This window comes from Ailuropoda melanoleuca, chromosome 2 (genome assembly GCF_002007445.2).
Source record: "Ailuropoda melanoleuca isolate Jingjing chromosome 2, ASM200744v2, whole genome shotgun sequence".
NCBI classification, from domain to species: domain Eukaryota; kingdom Metazoa; phylum Chordata; class Mammalia; order Carnivora; family Ursidae; genus Ailuropoda; species Ailuropoda melanoleuca.
The window spans coordinates 43615892-43635879 of NC_048219.1; the positions used below are offsets into that span (position 1 = coordinate 43615892).

The window sequence follows — 19988 nt, forward strand, 5'->3', positions numbered from 1 at the left end:
AGCCCCTGCTATGAATCTCCCTCAGAGAAACAAGAAGAAGTACAGCTTCTAAGCACTTAGCACAGCGACTGGCATCTTGGAAGCATCTGATGAATGATCACTGAGGCTGAATAGAGTATTATAGCAAAAATATGTCTGAGACTCACAACATAAAGAACTGCATTACTTGGGCAGAACTCTTTGAGACTAATGCCATTAGACACTTGAAAATAAATTCCACTGACCTTACTTTTCCTCTGAATTCAGTAAAAGTCCATTGAGGCTCCTGGATGTCAAACTCCCCCCGTCCTAACACTGAATGTGGCTAGTAGAGCTGGATGAGCTTGCTTTCTTCCCACCTCCAGGTAATCTCTTAAAAACCTCATCCTCCCTTTACTGCACAGTGGAACACATTCATCTTTAATTCATTTACTTTTCTGTATCCTGGCCCCACCTTGATATGTATTCCCCCTAAAAGCACACATTATAACAGATGATGTCCTTCTTAAAGGGTCTAGAGAGACCAAGAAAATCCCCCAGTCTTTGGTTTGCTCGGTTACGCACCTGCCTGCACATGGGATGCTGGTGGCCACGCCTCTTTGACGGGGGCTCTTGGTACCAGGGCTAGAGGACCCTAGCGCTCTGCTCGCTTCCTTAGAAATTCACTACACACTGAAAAGTGAACTGGTGTAGGCAGAAATCTGCTTTGTAACTTACTAAGATAGTGGACACGCTGGACTCTCCTTTTGCTCAGAAGCATCATTAGTGGAAGCACCATCTGCAGGCTCTTTAGGGCTCAGAATGGAGCCTTCCAGAATGACTTGGGGAGGCTGCTCAGGGGTGCTTTTGAGTTTTTCAGTCTTTGAAATGTGTTAAATTACATGCTCTGCTCCTGGAGGGCGCTTTGTATCCCTGTGTGGCCCAGCACAGTAACGGCAGACCGAGAGGGGCTGAGTGAGTGAATGGAAGATTGAGAGAGATAGCTAGAACGAATGGGGAAGCTGTGGTCCAGTGATAGGAGCACCTGACAGGAAGCAAAAAAGCGTTTTCAAGTGTTACCCTATCGAAGCCTGGGAGCTGTGCTGATGGTTCTCCGTTCAGTTTCCTTACATGTCAAAAGGTGGTGGACAGAATTTGTTTCTCTTGAATGTTCTCAGTTCTTGGAAGGGAAGTGTTTTTCCACTCTATCAGCCTCTGACTCCACAGTGGTGCTGCTGAAACAGCCAGGAAAATGCTTGTGGGATCCCAAGCTCCAGTCACTCAGACCTTGTGGCCAAAGGCAGTTCTGCTCTGCTCAGACCATCCTGTTAACCTCAGCTGCCCTCCTCTCTGCCAGCCTGGGAGATCACCTCGTGACGGCCCATCCCCTACCTATGGCCGTCCTACAGACAGAGGAATCAACATAGATGAGATTCTCCCTTCACATTACCTTAGAACCTTAACGTGAGTGTAAAAAGTGTTGCTTTCAATGAGACTGATTTAATACTTTTAAATTAATAATTTAATACTACATCCAATTTAATATGTTGTCCAGTGATGGCACCAAGGGACCTTCACTGGGAAGAGATACGAGGCATTTTGAGTGACATGTATGCCCAAAGTTTGGACGCCGTCACATCTGATTTCAGTCTAATTGTAGTTAACAACTATTTGCTGAAGTGTACACTATATATTTAGCATTGCGATGAGTTCTGTAAGCCTTAATATTTTCAACTAAAACCCCTTCTTGGACATCTCACATTTTTTATTCATACTATTTGTACTGCGGTCATTAAAATAAATTTAAAAGTTATTTCTACATCTACTATGTGTCTATATTTCAGTCTCCACTGGCTCGGAGGCTGTGGGGAGGAGAGGAAATGGGAGGGTCTGGGGCACTAAGATTAAAAAGATGTGGTCTCTCATTCAAGGAACTAAGAGCCTAGTGGGGGAGCTAGAAACATGTGCAGCTGACTCTCATACAAGTCAAACAGTGAGAAGTAATCACAGAGGCATAAATAAGTTATTATGGATGCACAAGGGGGCAGTTGTTAATTCCAAATCAGGCATTGGCAAAGAATTCTTAAGTAGGTCTAATTACAGTGGGCTGTATGAATGAGTAGGATTTTCTCAATTAAGAAGAACATTCAAGCAAAGGAAACAGTAGGAACAGAATTATGGAAGTGCATAAGGTGTTTGAGGAAAGGATTTCCAAAAGGCTGGGATCTTGTTGCTAACACTGGAAAAGTAGGTTGGGACCAGCTGACTGAGAGCTTTGAAAATGTGAAGAATTCAGTGCCCACTGGGAAAACACCAAAATTTTCCGAGGACACCACTGCTATATCCACTCTCCAAAGGAGAACACCGAGGCTCAGAAGGGGAAGAAACTTGCTCCTAGGCCAAGTAGAGAGCTGAAGTTTAACCCCAAAGTCCGAACACTATACCTGGTCTTTTTTTTTTCTTTTTCAGATATAATTAGCATATACCATTATATTAGTTTCAGGTGCACAGCATAATAATTTGATATTAGTATATGTTGTGAAATGATCATGACGGTAAGTCCAGTTAACATCTACCACCACGCATAGTTACAAATTTATTTTTCCTGTGATGAGAATTTTTGAGATCTACTGTCTAGCAACTTTCAAGTATGCAATACAGTATTATTAACTGTAGTCACCATGCTATCCATTACATCCCCACAACTAACTTACTTACAACTGGGAGTTGTACCCACCTAATCTTAGTTCTTTATCAATAAAATTTGAATAATCACAATACTTCCTTCCCTATTTGAACAATTTGATCAAATAAAACTACAGATACTAAAGTGCCTTAGAAATTATCAAAGAATTCTACAACTGTTGATTATTAGATACTAAGTTATCACATTTACAACTAATGTTACTTCTGAAGGTGATATTAATGTCTTCTTGCAAAGGCAAGTAAGGCTATTTAATGTTAATACTGGCTATAAATGATTGAGTTTCTACTGTGCTTTGTACGTATATTATTTCCTTTCACTAACTCATGATATAGGTAACATTATCTCCAATTTATAAAGAGTAAACCGGGTCAGAAAGAGATTTAAAAACTGCCCATTCACACGGCTAGTAAGTCAAGAACCAGTTGCAAATCTATGTCTTCAAATCACCAGACTCTTCCATAAGGCCCCCCAGTGCTGCCTTCCCACTGGTGATGTTAAAGCGTCTCAGACTGCAGTGGCTCGCGTTGTCCTTCAGAGAGTAATGACTGATGCCAACAATTTCAACGCTTGCAGCAAGGATGTCAGCGTCTGATTCTGTGCTTCTAAAGAGAGGTAACTATTTCTAACACTTTAAAGGATCGTGTTGTATAAATAAGTAGCATGTTTTCTTTAGGCTTAATTTAACTGGAAAACTTGCCCCACCCAGTGAAATGAAAAAAATGTCTTTCTTGAAGAATAATCCCCTATTGATTAAAAAAAAAACCAAACCCTCCCTATTTATGTAATGGTATTGATTCCTTAGAGTTATTTCAAACTTTAAAACCTTTCTTAAACATTTACTGAATCATTTGTGTCTATAGTTTAAAGTACATTTCTCTTTTCTCTTAGTCATGAAACTTAAACGAAATAGAGTTGGTAATGTACAAAAACTTGATAAATATTATTCATCCTGGTTTATTCTCCTAAAATATATACTTTATACATAGTAAAACATGATCAGAGTGGATAATAAGCTGAGTTTAACCAAATTCATATTCTTGGTAGCCTTTTACAGTCAGTAAGGACTATCAGATACCCCAGCTAATAAAGTCATTGATATTAAAGGCCACCAGATATTCTGATTTAATTGGAAAATAATTGAAGTAGCCCTTTTTGATAATATTTTTGCTGTTTTTCTAGCAAAATTTTCCAAAAAAGCTATAAACTGATAAGATGAACATAGAGACCCTGAAGGCTAGCTTTGAGATTAGATCCAACAACAATTCAATTAGTGTCATATGAGACAGACTATAAACCACATAAAAAGAGGTTTAAAGCAGAGCACTAAGTTCAACAGCTAAATTCAGCCATCTTTTTACGCCATTTCAAATACTGTAACCAATTTACAACTGGTTTGATGCATAAAATCATAGAATCTTGAGTTGGAAGAAGATTTTCAAAAGATATTTGGAGTTCCTGCTTCTACAGCAAACCCCCTCGTGGTTCCCTAGTATTCGTCTGAACATTTGCAGCCATAGGAAACTCATTACTCTCTAAGATAGGCCTTTCCACCTATGGGTCAAAAATCCTTCTCTCTGTAGCTACTTCCCATAAATCTTAGTTCACCCTACAAGACATATTATTTCATATTTCATTTGATACTCCTTCAAACATCTGAGAGAATCTCACCATAATTCTTAATGAAGCTAGGGTTGAAAAGAAACTTGTAAAGACAAATATTTGAAAGAATATTAATCAAAACATTTACAGTAGTTAACTTTGAGTAGTAGAGTATTGGGAATTTTCCTTTGGTCTTTGTGTTCCTCTGCACTGCTTGAGAAAAATATGTAAGTCCTAAATGTAATGAATGAAAATTGACACTTCACTTTGAAGGATCAGAGAATCTTAAATCTGGAATCTGATAAACATCAGGCTCGCCAGCACCTAGATCTACACGGTAGGGTTTCATTAAAGATGCGTCAATGACAATAAATTCAGCAAATTATTCGTTTTATCAGTGATCAAAATCTATCAAAATCCAATACAAACAGTTTGATCCTCGTTTCTTTCTTGTATATACGGTCATCACCAAAGAAGTAATAGTACTAATGACCAAGTTGTTATTGTTCTCAATCCAAGTACTAAGAGGAAAAAGAACACCTCCATCCTAATTTAAACTGATTTAATGTCTTTTTTTATTGTGTGTTTTCTCCACCGCATCACAGTCCAAAAATTCTCTGGCAGTTCTATTTTCTACTGACTTTATAGCTAGAGAAAAACAAATACCCTGAAGGTACCCAGAAATAAATTATTCTTCTCTCTGGGCCTTAGTAAATTTATGAGGATTTTGTACATTAAATGATGATGATGATGATGATGATGGAGCATGGTGTGTATACTGTGAAAATTTATACTGTAATGGAGTATCCACTCCATTATACTCCACACTATAAAGAAGTAGGAAGGCCAGAAAGGGGAACTCTCATGCCATACCACTCAAGGTCAAGAATTGTCTATTACAGATGCCAACAGAAGAGAGGTCAACAGGAAAGAATCATCAGTCACAGGCCCCAACAGGAAAAAATGTGCATTGCATCTCCTACAAGAATTGACTACCCCAGAAACTCAGATAATGAGAAACTGTCATCGCCCTGAATCTTGCCTTTCTCCAATGGAGTTTTGTTCAAAGAATCCCCTCCCAACTTCCTCCTTCTCCATAAAATAACATTCACCTCTTTTGTTGGACTAGCCTATGGTTTTTGCCATAATTTGCTGGCCTTGAATTGCAATTTTCTGCTATTCTCAAATAAATCAATTTTTGCCAGTAAAATGACTGTTTTATTTTTAAGGGCAACAATACCAAGTGGTTTGCCTACCTTATCTCTTCTAGAATTTACAGCTACCCTATAAACTAGAAATTATTACCTCATGGTCCTTAATAGATCAGGAAATTGAGGTGGCAGACATATGTTAAACTAATCTACATTAGATAGTGGTAAGAAAGCATTCACTGCTTCTACCAGATCGGACAAGAACTACCATACTCAGATTCATCTTTCTGCTTGTATGCTTTATTATTTATTTTTCCTGGATTTCACTTGATCATGTTATCATAGGGACTTTTCAAAATACCTCTTCTGGGTTCCTCAAAAAATTAAAAATGGAACTACCATATGATCTAGCAATTCCACTTCTGGGTATATATCTGAAGGAAACAAAATCACTATCTCAAAGAGATATCTGCACCCCCGTGTTCATGGTAGTATTATTTATAACAGCCAAGACATGGAAACCACCTAAGTGTTGTTTCCATATATATAATGGGATGGAGTTTATTCATCCATGAAAAGAAAGAAAGCTTGCCACTTGCAACAACTCGCCTTGCAAACATTATGTTAAAATAAGACAAATACTGTATGATATCATCTATATGTAGAATCTGAAAATACCAAACTCATAAAACAGATAACAGACTGGTGGTTGTAAGAGGTGGGGGGCAGGGTTGTGTGTGGAGGAAATAGGTAAAGATGGTCAAAAGGTACAAACTTCTAGTTATAAGATAACTTAGTCCTGGGAATGCAATGTACAGCGTGATGATTAGAGTTAACAATACTGTATGGTATATTTGAAAGTTGCTAAGAGAGTAAATCTTAAAAGTTCTTATTATAAGAAAAAAATTGTAAGTATGTGAGCTGATGGATGTGAACTAGACTTGTGGAGATCATTTTGCAATGTGTGTGTGTGTGTGTGTGTGTGTGTGTGTGTGTGTGTGTATCAGGTCATTATGTTGTACAGCTTAAATGAATACAAAGTTCTATGACAATTATATCTCAGTAAAACTGGAGAATAAATAAATAAATAAATAAACAAACAAACAAACAAACCAACCGCAAAACCTCTTCTGTACTACTGGAACCATTTCCTTATCTCACAAAGACATACACTAAGCCATAAAGAAAACTTAAATTTCTTTATTTTGCTGTTTCTTCTAAGTTCTTCCTCTTCCTATGAAGTTGACCCACATCCTTATTTTCTCACCCTAAGACTTGAGAAGGTTGGATAAAATGTGTATGCTTGTGAGGACATTCAGCCTCAGAAACTGAGTCAACTTAAGTCTTGTGAGCTTCCTCTTAATATTAATAACAATAATTTATAAAAACAATAACCATTTATTGAGTCTTATTAATGTGTCAGGTACTAGGTAAGCATTTGCATGAATCATTTCATTCTGCAAAAAGATCTGTTAACTTTAGGTAAAATTATTATCCTCATTTGTAGCTGAAGAACTAAGGTTTAGAAAGCTTAATTTTTTAAGATGTATTTATTTATTTTAGAGAGAGAGAGAAAGCAAGGGGAGGGGGACAGGGAGAGGGAGAGAGAATCCTCAAGCAGACTCCCTGCTGAGTGCAGAGCCAGACTCAGGGCTCCATCCAAGGACCCTGAGATCATGACCTGAGCTGAAATCAAGAGTCAGATGCTTACCCGACTGAGCCACCCAGGCACCTCAAAAAGTTAATTTGATTAAGGTTAGTCCTCTAATAAATTAACAGAACACGGCTGTGCCACCAAATGTAGTCTTCTTTTTTGGTTCCCATCTTCTCAAACACAATGCTCTATGTTTTGGTCTCCCAAAATAATATTGAGGAATGAGTACAGACATCAGGATGTCTTTTGCCACTTTACAGTATGGTTTATGGACTCCTCAAGCAATTAATATTGCTACTGTGGCTACTATTATCACTACTGATACAACACCAATACAATACCCCCTACATATGTATTGTACCCATCACTCTTCTGGACTATTTACATATTTAATCCTCAGAGCTACTCCATGCAGTAAGTGCAAAAATCCCAATTCTTCATACACAAAAATCATAAAGAGTTTAAGGAATTACTTGCAAGTTCCATAGGTATTAAACCAAAGTTTGATCCCAGGTCTGACTCAAAAACACATGCTTTCTTTCTTTCTTTCTCAAAGATTTTATTTATTTATTTGTCAGAAAGACAGCACAAGCAGGGGGAGTGGCAGGCAGGGGGAGAAGCAGGTAGAGGGAGAAGTAGGCTCCCTGCTGAGCAAGGAGCAGCATATAGGACTGGATCCCATGATGCTGGGATCATGACCTGAGCTGAAGGCAGATGCTTAACCGATTGAGCCACCCAGGCATACCCAAAACACATACTTTGATACCCTTGTTAGTAATCTGACACAATACTTATCTTCTTTTTCTTTTTTAAGATTTATTTATTGATTTACTTACTTCTTTATTTAGAGAGAGAAAGCACACACGTGCAAGTGGTGGGAAGAGCAGAGGGAGAGAATCCTCAAGCCAGATGCCAGGCTCAGTCTCATGACGCATAAGATCATGATCTCAGCCAGATCCAAGAGTCGAGGCATAACCAATTGAGCCACCGTGGTCCCCATAGATAGGATACTCATCTCCTAAAAGAAAATCCTACTTATCTAGCTGACATCTTAGTTGTCTCTTGCCTTTCTCCAAGAACATCCCTCTCTCCCTTTCAAATGGTTGTCTTGGGCAATTGAGAAAGATCCTCTAAGTTTGAGAGGATCATTCTTCATCCAATGAAATGGAGAATGGTGTCCCCCATTAAGGAACTTCAAGTAATGTATGTAATCATTCATTGTTATTTTAATTTTTTAAATGCATTCTCATATTAGAACTCTCATGAAATGAGGTCCATAAATTACTACATTATTTTTTAAATTATATTAATAACAAACTATTTGAAAGTCTCCAGGCTCCATTTCTCATGCAAATTACATAGAAGACGGCAGACAAATGGGAATTTACCCTTCAAATATTTGCCCTAAGCATTGATTCATTCGATTTGGTTTAATTAACCGCCAATTAGTAAAAAAAAATTTAAGTAAGGATTTACATGTAATTGGGTTGAGCCCATTCTGAATAATGTTAACTGATCCCTGAGATGCCTGAGAATTGTTGACTACTGTAATTATGTTGAGATAGTAGAGATAATATGCAAAACTAGGCCAAAGATAAACTCCAAGATGTATCGATTTGTCAAGTTATACAGCTGTTGGTGGGTTGCCATTTGAATCCATTTCCTGATAACAGAATTCAAATTTTGGAGATGTCAAGGTTTTATTCCCTTGAGCAAAATATTCTGCACCCTTTCTAATCAGTCTGACCAGTTCTGTGGAAATCAGAGCAGCTAGTTGAAGCGAATACTAGTGAATGAATAAAATGTCAGATATACCAAATAGATTTTGCCTGCTAGCAACAAGGGAAGAAAGACTCAAAAACAGGGGGCTGTCTTTCTTTTTCTTAAAGACAAAATCTTCTCCACTCTGGAACTGCACTATATTTTGCAGGAAGAAGTTTGATCAAACCTCAAAATTAAGCAGGGGAGATGATAAACAGAATGGTTTCACTCCTGACAAAGGCCTGTTCTCGCTCTCTTCTGTCTTGAATTGTACATATTCTTCGCGGAAGCCCCTATAATTAGGAAGCAGAAGTACTTACTGCTTTTCAGCTTCTCAGGAAGGCTTCCCCTGAGCTACCTTATAAGCAGGAGAAGTGCGGAAAGAAAACCCACAGCAAAAAAGAAACAAAAGACAAAGGGGCTCAACTAGATGTATACTTAGTAACTTAATACGTGATAAACGGGCAGTCTGCAGAACCCACAGGCCTGGACAGGAAGTGGAAAAGCAGCCTTTCTGTGCAGCCATCTGCTGCCAGGCAGCTGATACTCCGTCCACTGCAGGAGCAATTCCATCTCTAATAAGGAAGGGTCAGAATGTTTGCAGGACTGTGCACATGCCCAGGCTGGGCATATGGACTTTCAGATTTTTGCTAAGAATCTTGTCAGTAATGTTGGAAAAGCTGCCTCCCCCACTACTGCCCAAGGTTGTCTGTGGCTGTTTGAAAATGCCCAGGCATCATGATAGTTAAAACTTTTCTTTCATGGGGCCTTCGTGGAGCCTTCTAAGATAAACCTGAAGCTACAGAAAATAATCACAGTAGTAATTCTTTGTTCAGGGATTACTGGCCAAATTTATTCTAACCTGGCAGCAGGTGAGAACCCCAGCTTCACTTCTCACTAGCTCGGTGGACTTGGTGGAGTGATTTATCCTCCCTGAGCCCCAGCCTTTTCATCTGGAGAGTGGTGATAGTAACACCTGCCTTGTGGTATTGGCATGAGAATTTGATGACAAAAATATAGTTGCTCATAAAATATAGTTGCTCATAAGAAAAATAGTTGCCACTATTGCTACTATCACCATTATTATTAGTGTTTATACTTACTTAAAACCATTCTCTTTCCTTTTCTAGGGGTTTGATTCCTTTTTCTTTTCTATTAAAAAGCCTGTTTTAAAGCAGGTGTGTTGAAAATGAGTGAATAATTCAAGAAATAATTCCAAACACAGTATCTAGAAAACATGGTATCTAATAAAAAGCAGGTGTGTTCAAAATGTTTTAAAACAGGTGTGTTCAAAATGAGTGAATAATTCAAGAAATAATTCCAAACACAGGATCTAGAAAACACGGTATCTAATAAAAAAGAGGCGAAAGGATCAATGGCAAGAAACCCAGGATTCCAATGATCAGATAGGCTTGGGCACGTTGAAAACTTTAAGGTTTAGTTTTTGACACAAAGAAAGCTAATAAGCAAGTTTAACTCAATAAGTTCTTAACTCTAGAAAAAAGAGAAATGTGTCCCAGAAAGGAAATGTGATCGCAGTACTATGATTCAGCAGTGAGGGCTATCTGCATTGTCAGAAAAACGCAAACACTGAATACTGATTTAATAAAAATTGTGTTATAACTATAATGGGAAGATGTGTGAGGAGAGAGCTAAATCCAGCAAAATAAATCAACATACAATGTCTAAAGTTGATGAAGCAAGAGATAGCAACACAAGGATGTTATTTAGAAATACGGTTGTATATGCTAGAAGAAATGTTGAATAAGAAGCTGAAAGTGACTTCTGTAAAGCAGAGTGCTGAGGGCACGGCTAGACTGAGAACAGAGCCACTTTACACTATCGGACCTTTTAAAGGGATGCACACAATAGTGTGATTTAAAAACAAAATGTATTTAAGAAAATAAATACACATTTCAACACTCAAAAACCAAAATCCAATTAAAAAATGGGCAGAAGACGTGAACAGACATTTCTCCAAAAAAGACATACAGATGGCTGACAGACACATGAAAGGATGCTCAGTGTCACTCATCATCGGGGAAAGATAAATCAGAACTACAATGCGATACCACTTCACTCCTGTCAGAATGGCTAAAATCAACAACATAAGAAACAAGTGTCGGGGAGGATGTGGAGAAAAAGGAACCTTTGCACCGTTGGTGGAAATTCAAACTGGCGCAGCCACTGTTGAAGACAGTGTGGAGTTTCCTCAAAAAATTAAAAATAGAATTACCATATGATCCAGTGATTCCACTACCAGGTATTTACCCAAAACACTGATTCAGAAGGATATATGCACTGCTATGTTTAATGCAACATTATTTACAGCAGCCTAATTATGGAAGCAGCCCAAGTGTCCATTGACAGATGACTGGATAAATAAGATGTGGTCTGTATATACAATGGGAATATTATTCAGCCATAAAAAAGAATGAAATCTTGCCATTTGCAACAATACGGGTAGAGACAGAGAGTATAATGCTAAGTAAAATAAGTCAGTCAGAGAAAGACAAATACCATATGATTTTACTCATATGTGGAAACAAAACACATGAAAACAAAAACAAAGGAAAAAAAGAAGAGAGACAAAACAAGAAATAGACTCTTAACTCTAGAGAACAAACTGATGGTTCCCAGAGGGGAGACTGTGGGCGGATGGGTGAAACAGGAGATGGGGATTAAAGAGTATACTTATGATGAGTACTGCTTAATGTGTAAAAGTGTTGAATCACTACATTGTACACTGGAAACTAATACAACACTGTATGTTAACTACACTGGAATTAAAATAAAAAACTTAATAAAATTTTTTTTAAAGGAATACACATTTGATATATAATGGACATCACAGACACACAGACACACACACACACACAGACACACACACAGACACTCACTAATACACCCAAATGTATGAAAATCTACATGACCTACTCTTTGTGATATTTACTGAGCCAAAAATAAGAAATAAATAAGATCTATCACATAACAACAAAAACTAGGATTTGGTAGTTCGAATGAGAAGCAAAGGGAAAGCAGGCAACAGACCTTGACAAGTAGAAGACATAACCTCTATATTCAAGGATCTCGTGATTTGCTGAGGAAAGAGAACAATTTCAAAGGAGAGGGAGAACAGGAACCTACAAATTCTTTTTAGAGAAAAAAGCAACAAAAATTTTATGGGCCTTGCTATCTCTGTCTCCTAGAGGTTTCCTATGAGCTGTTTTTCAAGATTCAAAAGAAAAAAAATCTTGTCTGTGTTTAGTTGACAAGATTAGCTGCATGACATTCCAGAGAGACTGGAGAATCATGTTTTTCAGTTAGAAGATACCACACAGACCAACCCTGATCGTACAGATGAGGCAACAAAATTTAAAAGAAGCTATGTATGTTTTCCAAACACACACACACCCTTTGTGGGACCAGAACCTGTCTTCAAATATCACTTATATGTTCTGCTGAATGCCCAATACTAAATTAGCAAGACTGTGCGATAGTTGCTTAAGATGAGAATATTATAATTAATTTTCAATGTTGTTCCAGCAACGAGGTGAATAATAATAAAATAAATTAACCATCAACTACTTGTACAGTGCTTTCAAAAGTGTCCTTACCCTCATTGTCTTATTTAATCTTAATAATTTTGTACTGATGAAAAAAATTCAAGTGCAGAGAGGTTTACTGAATTGTTAAGGACAAATAACCAGTGAATAGCAAATCATATAATTGGACATAAGTGTTCTGACTCCTTTCCCAATGTTGGAAATTTTTCTCTTTCATTATGACCCCCAAAATTCTATAGAGCATTTTGAAGAAATGATTTCATAAAAAATACTTTAAATATATAATATCTTAGGAGCAGTCAGTGTTAATTAATCTAATTAACAAATTATTTCAGCTTTCAATGATAAATCTGCTGAAGGCATAGTAAGAGGAATATTCAAAATTGCCACGATGAGGAGAAAATCTGGGATAAGGGCCATGCATATCCAATTAGGGCAGCACAACATTTAAGGCAGTGGTTCCTTGTCAGAGCTTGGTAATAAATCAGTATTATTTCTCCAAAAGTTTTGAACTAAAAATTAATTTTGTTACCACAATTCTTAAAAACGCAGGCAAAAAAAAAGTTTAAATCATCAAGGAGTGTTGAAAATAACAAATAGCTTTTCCTCTAAAAATGGCTTTTCATGGATCTTCTGAGGGGGAAGACTCCAAACCACTGATTCATGAAAATCGGCTTGCAATTTTATGCACACCTCATACAGCTGTCCAATTCATGTACACGCATCCAGAAAGTAGGATGGTTTGGTATAAAAGAGTTGTTTCCGATAGACAAATACTTCAGTGCTTTAAGATCTCATTTCCATCTTCCTCAATAAGGCTAGAAAAATGCAAAGACAAATGTCATTAATTGCTCCAGACTTTTCCCTGTAGAGAAACACAAACTATAAACATCAGTACAGCATTTTACTAATAGCTTTAAGTGTTGGCGTAAAGCATCATTAATTTTACATTTGTAACAAGATCTGTAAGTGTATGCCTTGCATTCTCACTGAAAGGATCAATCAGTAAGGTCGTCCTTGCTGCCTTCCTTCTAAATTGAACGCAAAGACATAGAACATGCAGAAGTGTAAATTTGTATGTATCCATATACACATGTAACATAACATAAAGTTATGTAACAGAAAGTAACAGAAAGTTACATTCTAACCATTTAGGTTTTTTGTGTGCAGGACATCGCATTCTTCAGGCAGGGTGATTTTTTTTTTAACTGACTTTTAAATAGCTTTGTTTTAAATCTGTCTTGCTGGCTCAGCACAAGGGAAAACTGAAACGAGCTGTTTGTTGTAAGGCAAATGCACCACTGAATTACTTGTAATTAAAAAAATATATCGTACTTTTACTTTCGACCTGTTTTTGGTGAGTAGCCTATGTTGCCCCTCTTCTGGTTGGGATTGCGTTATTTTCTTTTCCCCAAGTGATGGCATTTTTTTTTTAAACATGATTGCAGCTGTTCTTTCAATAATTCTATCCTTGATCGTGTTGCTTTACTACTATGGGCATACAATGAGATGTCAGGGAATTTTGGCATTCACAGGGAAGTAATTATGCTGACTTAGCTCCAGTTTTAGATTTTAGCTTTCTAACCAAACATGGAAAGTTGTGAGGTTCCTTGAATCATAAAGACTCTCTCACAGTGAGAATTCCTAACCTGTGTCCGTAAATTTCCAAGACAGAATTCAGGAGGGCGGTACAGTCTCTGACGATTTATCGTCTGTGCTTTTTGTGAGGAGGGGATCCATACCTTTCATCTGATTACCAGAGGGGTCTCTGAACCCAAAGTGATTAAAAGCCAGTGTTCTATCAGGTATGTTCTAGTTAAATCGAATTTGAAAAGACCCCAACTGGTGGTAATTGTTTCAGAATTATGTTTTTCCAATGTTCTTTTCAAAGTCAAATTCAAACAACCTTGCATATTATATACCAGGCCTTCTTTTAAAAACTGCATAAGAATGCTAGGCATAAACACGGATTATCCACAGACCTTTCTTACTTGGCCTCAGAAATTTATAGTAGATCAATGAGTATCCTTGTTCTAACTTTTGGGGTCAGATTTGGGGTTTAAGTTTCTCAGCTTCCCATTGCATAGAAACCAGAGGCTTAAGTGTTAGTTACAGAGATCATGAGTTGAACTTTGTCTTCAAAATGTGTGGTAATAGCTTCTACTTGAGTACTGCAGACCGGCATAAGCTCAGAAAAACACGGGCCAGTAAAGAGACATTTGCCCAGAGTTGGACTGCTCCTTGATAAAAATCATCTTTCAGATTAAATACAGCTGCTGCATGCAGTTCTGTTACACAGACCAAATATGCCAAAATCCCATAAAAGACAGAGTTTGGTAAGTTAGTTCTCTCCTATTAAGGCAACTATCTTAGAAATGAGAACTTAAGGGCCCCTGGGTGGCTCAGTCCGTTGGGCGTCTGCCTTTAGCTCGGGTCATGATCTCAGGGTCCTGGGATGGAGCCCCGCATCGGGCTCCCTGCTCAGCTAGGAGTCTGCCTCTCCATCTGCGCCTCCCCCGACTCCTGCACTCTCTCTCTCTTTCTCTCAAATAAATAAATAAAATCTTTAAAAAAAAAAAAAAGGAAGAAATGCAAACTTAAGAGGAAATATAACAGATCTTTAAACATCCTGGGAGAAATGGACTCATTCCCTTTAGATATCCCTTTGAGAGACATATAACCCCACGGCCTCTTATCAAGAACAAAATAGGGATTGGAGACATCAATAGAAAGATGATACTTTCTAAGAAACTGTACCTCCTCATTTGTGAATAGGTTTATGTGGTTACGGAAGTGGATCAGGGCCCGTGATGATCCAGGCATTGTTGTAGTGGTAACGCCACATTTTTGTGCAGTCAGACACACACTGGCAATCTAGTGCCTGCCACTTCAGGAAATGCCAGAATGGTGCCTTTCACATCCAAGATCCCACAGATGGCCTTGTCCTGCAAACCCTCAGACACATAGCACCCTCTCAATGGCCATGGCCCTTGCCCTAAGGCAGAGGGTCTCAACTGGGAGCAGTTAAGTCCCCCATAGTATATTTGGCAATGTCTGGGAACATTTTTCTTTTTTATTTATTTATTTATTTAACAGAGAGAGAGACAGCCAGCGAGAGAGGGAACACAAGCAGGGGGAATGGGAGAGGAAGAAGCTCCTAGTGGAGGAGCCTGATGCGGGGCTCGATCCCAGAATGCTGGGATCACGCCCTGAGCCGAAGGCAGACGCTTAACGACTGCGCCACGCAGGCGCCCCTGGGAACATTTTTCTGATTGTCACAGCTAGGGAAGTATTACTCTACTCTTGGTAGAGGCTGGGGATACTGTTAAACAGCCTACAAAGCACAGGACAGTCCCCATAACAAAGAATTATTTGGCCCAATATGCCAAGGGGCTGAGGTGGAGAAATCCTGCCCCAAGGCCATGCCACTTTGGCCCATTCTGAGAGGTTATAGATGTATGTTCTATTTAGACCTATACTTCTCACAGGGCCACTAGAAATTAGTCAGTTTGAATGCCTTGGAAATGATAATCTGGGACAGTGTGAAGTGAAAAACTATCCTAAAATGCCCTCCCCTCTCCAACTAACACCTATTCCTTTCTCCAAAATGCAGGTTAACTGTCATCTTCTACAGGAAATGATTTCCTATTTTAGCATCACCTCCCCTATATGCTTACTCTAATAGCAGCTCTGATCAAATTATTTCCTGTTCCCTACCAGATTATACATTTATTGAAAGCTTGTTTTTTAGAAAAAAATCCTTGTGTCTTAACACCTACCAGAATGCTTGGCACATAATATGTACAACAACAAATACATGTAGAAGGAAAGAACAAGCCTGGAGGTCTGGCTTAGATTCTAAGTATCCAACCTCCAAATTGGATTTGCTCAAAACTGGTATGGGTGAGCACAACAAGCCCCAAGAATATCTAAGGATGTCTAAGGACCTGAAACTGGGTAGTGTTTCATTTTACGGTATGTAGGTTCAACAATATTGTGGTGGTATTTCTCGTCTACAAGAAGGTACCACCATGATGTTTACCTGATGATGCAGAGCAAAGACTATAGAGACCATAAAAACTGGTTGGGAACCTAGGACCTCGTGGAGAAGCCATGGTCAGAGCTCTCCGTAAATACCTTTTCTTAGGAGGAAGAGGGGCTATCGTGATGTGCTACTTTTATTGAGCGTGGCTTAGCAGCCTGTCTCCTTTCACTAAAGAAGAAGAGGTAGATTGACCTGAATGAGCACATAGAACAGGGTATTGGGGCAGCCCAAAATGTGTCTCTGCCAGTAATCTGCTCACACCAATACCCAGGTACTAATCTATCAAAGGGAGTGACTACAAGCAAAGACAATTCCTTGACTGGCTGCCTAAAGATTACACTAGAATCTACAAAAGAGAGGATGAACTAAATTGAGAATAATTTATAAATGTGCTTTTGTATTAAAAGCAAAAAATCTGGGATTATAACATGAATAGATATATCATGTTGAAAATCGGAAAAAGAGCACCTCAGATCTAAGCATATCAGTAAAAATTTGTACAGTACACAATTATGCAATGTAAAACAAAATGTATAATCATCCAGATAGCAAAATGCTGTTGACTATTACATTGTGCTGTTATTTGACAAAGCGTGTCAAATAGGATTTCAGCAAAATATTTAACACAATTATAAATAAAATATTCCTGACATGAGTTGGCATCAGGAAAAAAAGACAGGAACATTTCAGAACATTCAACTTTATTTTCCATTGACAAACACAACATGAAAAACATACATTTATTAAATACACAGACTAGCTATGACTCGAATGCCATCAAAATTTAGATGTAGTTTTCAAAGTCTCTTTTACTCTTTGTCTCCACAATCCTGAAGACCAGCCTTTAAAATATACTGGAATATGTGTTTAACTATGCTTAGGATAACTCCAAAAAAACTTTACACAGAGATGACAAAAGTATACCTTTCCACTCGACCAAGTGTAGGGATAAGAGGGTGAATAGGAAAGATGGAGAAACATATGCTTTCTATGCTGAGCTTTACATCATTGATTAAAGTGCCAGTGATTTCAGTTCTCCCTTAAATATACCACATATAGTACTTACACTCGTTTATTGTAAACAGATGAAGATAATCAGTGCCTATTTTTAACTTGTTTGTATAAAGAAATGTTCAACTTTATGCTATTTGTACATACACATTTGGCAAAAGAAGAGGGAGAAAGTAAAATATTTCATAAAAATTCCATATATATATATATATATATGGAAGGAAGAGAATTTAGCAGTCAGTGATGACTTGAGTGAACTTAACACTTGCTCTTACAGAAAAGAATACTGACCACTCCTTTCTTTGCCCTACTGACACTCCCATGCATAAAAATAAATGTGGTCTCTTCCTCTCTTTGATTCTGTGGAATGGCCTAAAAGGGTGAAGAATTTTAACAAGTTGCAAATGTACAAGGTTCCCTCCATGTCTTTCTTTATATTCTCTACACCCCCTTCCCTTGCCTACTCCACATAAGTACCTTTTCAAAAGTTGAAAGAACATTGGAGTGTATCAGTAAGTCATATGCATTTTTCTCTGTTTAACATTACAGCTTTGACTTCTACACAAACAGAAAAATATATAAAGAAACTATTTTCAAGTAACTATTGAAGTTTGGTAATTGACTACCTTTTGTCTAGATACCTGATTCACTTTCATTAAAAGGCCAAAATATTCTGTTTCTAAAGCAATTGACAAAAGAATTTAAGAGCTGCACTTTTGAAAATGACTTTAGAGGTAGAATCATCTCCACAATGCTCAAAAAGCTTGAAGCCTGATTTTGTTTCTCATGATGATCTCTTTCCTTCCTATCTTTACTCCCATAATAAAATCGTTCCATCAAAGCAGACTTAGTAAAAAACAGACTCTGATCTGTTTCATATAGTGAGGCATAAGCATGCTAGAAATACGAAGCTGTTCTCTTTCCTCTTAAAAACAATCCCAGTTTTACCAACAGTAAATATTTCTGTTACTTTCTCTCTGTTGAGAAAATGAATAAACAGGTTGGAGGCAAGGGTTTTGGGGTCACAGTCTCGTTCCTAACGAAGAAATATGTAATCCAGTAAATATTTAGATTGTTGATATTAAACTGATTGATTTAAAACATCTGAAAGAGAAAGAATTTCAATTCTCAATAAAGAAAATGAGTGGTATACAAATGAATATGGTGTATATCTGATTGAATTGTTTTTCCGGAGAATCAAAATACACTCAGTTTATGGTATCATCATGTAATGGTTTACAATTCAACTTGTGAAAATTATAAACCTTTAAATAGAGTCCTCATTTTAGGAATTATAAAATAGAGACTATATAAAATAAAAATTCTGTGCTCTTTTGTTCCTTAAAAGAGTAGGAAAGAGAGACAAGTGAGAAAGAAAATGTTAAGTAGCATGTTTGAAAATATCTTTCCACCTGACTTTAACACGAATTGTTGATCTCCTTGTGAAAAAAATTCCTTAATTCTAGACTTGTGGAAGTCTTTCTGAGAGAGGAATAGTCTTCAGTTTTCCCTTTGTCACTTTGAGAACAAGGTCACTCTGCACTATTCTATCTACTTTCTTAGTTTTACTCAAGGTGGACACAATCCAAAAAAGGCATTCAGGGAAGAAGGCATGTAAAAGATTTTACTTGATAACTATAGATACGAATTCCTCATAAAATTGAAACCTTTTGGGTGGGAGTAAGTCCGCTGAATATGAACTTTCTTATGAGATCAGTATCTATATAAATGATGCCAATTAATGGAGTTTTAATTTTAACATTTTCCCTAATTCTCTGTTTCATGCTTCATATGTGATCACCACCAGTTAGTTGTCTTAAAATATTGAACTGATACAGCTCTTTAACAAATGTGAGTGTGAGTTTTAGGTTGATTTTCAAATTTTGTAAATTGGCTCTATCAAAGTCTATGTTAGGAAACATCACAGATGTATGCCACCTCTTACCAGAATTTTATGCAACCCAGATAACAGTCCTCAGGACGTAGCCACAGTATTAGTCTTCATTTTTAAAATGATATAATCTTGCTCATTGAACAATTGTGCACATTTATTTAAACCTCAGTTGTAGCAGATTTTGAGACATATGTGAGCACAAAACGAGCAATAAACAATATCTCTGAAGATTTGGCATGGGTGTTGGTCTAAACTTTTCACATGCGTAAATGATAGAAATTTAAATTTTTCCACATTAAGCTTTTAGTATGTTCGCAGGAATAAATACTCTGAGGTCTTTCTGTGTCACTCATCTTCCGGTATCCTGTTTATTTCAAGAGAAGCTTTTGGGCTGTAAGTTTTTAAAAATAAGCAGGAATATATGTACTTAAGATTCCAACGATAAAATTTTTTCTACTTTTTGTCTCTAATTTAATCCCAATACAAAAGAACCATTAAGTGATTGTTGACGTGGGAAGATTGAAAGCTAATCAAAAATTTGGACTCAAAGCCAACAGATACATAAAAAGTATCAATAAATAAAAGGTCTAATTCACTTGAAAATCTATTATTAGAATATTGTCACAGATTGACCACCTTTGA

The 19988-nt window shown here is 37.4% G+C and overlaps 1 protein-coding gene across 6 annotated transcripts in view; it reads right to left on the bottom strand.

The window, feature by feature from the left end:
* The window catches only part of PTGER3 (prostaglandin E receptor 3), a 176024-nt gene that overhangs the window by 120674 nt on the left and 35362 nt on the right, over positions 1-19988 (bottom strand). For 2 of the 6 annotated variants that reach the window (XR_004623270.1, XR_004623269.1), the window contains exon 3: positions 13090-13214. The exons of the other annotated variants lie outside the window; for them this stretch is intronic. The gene's annotated coding sequence lies outside the window, so the exon portion shown is untranslated. The remainder of the gene's footprint in view (positions 1-13089; positions 13215-19988) is intronic. 6 annotated transcript variants of the gene reach the window in all.